The sequence below is a fragment of the Corapipo altera genome, unplaced genomic scaffold, assembly GCF_003945725.1.
Source record: "Corapipo altera isolate COAL_440 unplaced genomic scaffold, ASM394572v1 60849, whole genome shotgun sequence".
Taxonomy (NCBI): domain Eukaryota; kingdom Metazoa; phylum Chordata; class Aves; order Passeriformes; family Pipridae; genus Corapipo; species Corapipo altera.
This window is the reverse complement of record NW_020885692.1, coordinates 8,617-9,164: the sequence shown is the minus strand read 5'-3', so window position 1 is coordinate 9,164 and position 548 is coordinate 8,617.

Here is a 548-nt window from a genome sequence, read left to right as displayed (position 1 = left end):
GGGGGGGGGAGGGAGAGAAAGGAACAGTTTTCACCCTTCTTTTTCTCTGGCCCCGCCGCTTTTCGGTGTGATGTTATCTCTTTAGCTGCAGGGGGTCTGGAATGCAGCCAGGATGTGGTTTCTCCGCAGCTCACGCCCTCACTCACCCCGGCCCTGTCTCAAGCTTGTGCAGAGGCCTCGGTCCTGCTGCACCTCTCAGAAATAGGGTTGGGGTGGAAAACTCACGCAGGAAGCACGATGGGTCCCGGTCTGGTCCACTCCAAGACGGCAGGGGTCCAGCTTCGGACAGGCAGCTTCCAGGCGGCAGAAGGAAAGGTGAGGGTGAGGCGGAGGGCGAGTTAGTGGTTATAGCCAACTCTCTCTTCCTTTCCTCGTTCCCTGATTTTCCCAAATTTCTCTTCAGCTTTTAGAGTGTTCAAGGAGGTACTCTGTGGTGTTTTGGCACATAGCCCTGTTCAGATGTTCACAGAGATATGATGAGGATGAACAATACCAGGATCTTTTGGCAGGAAAACTCCCGTGGGAAGACTCTGGTGAGAACTTCTGGT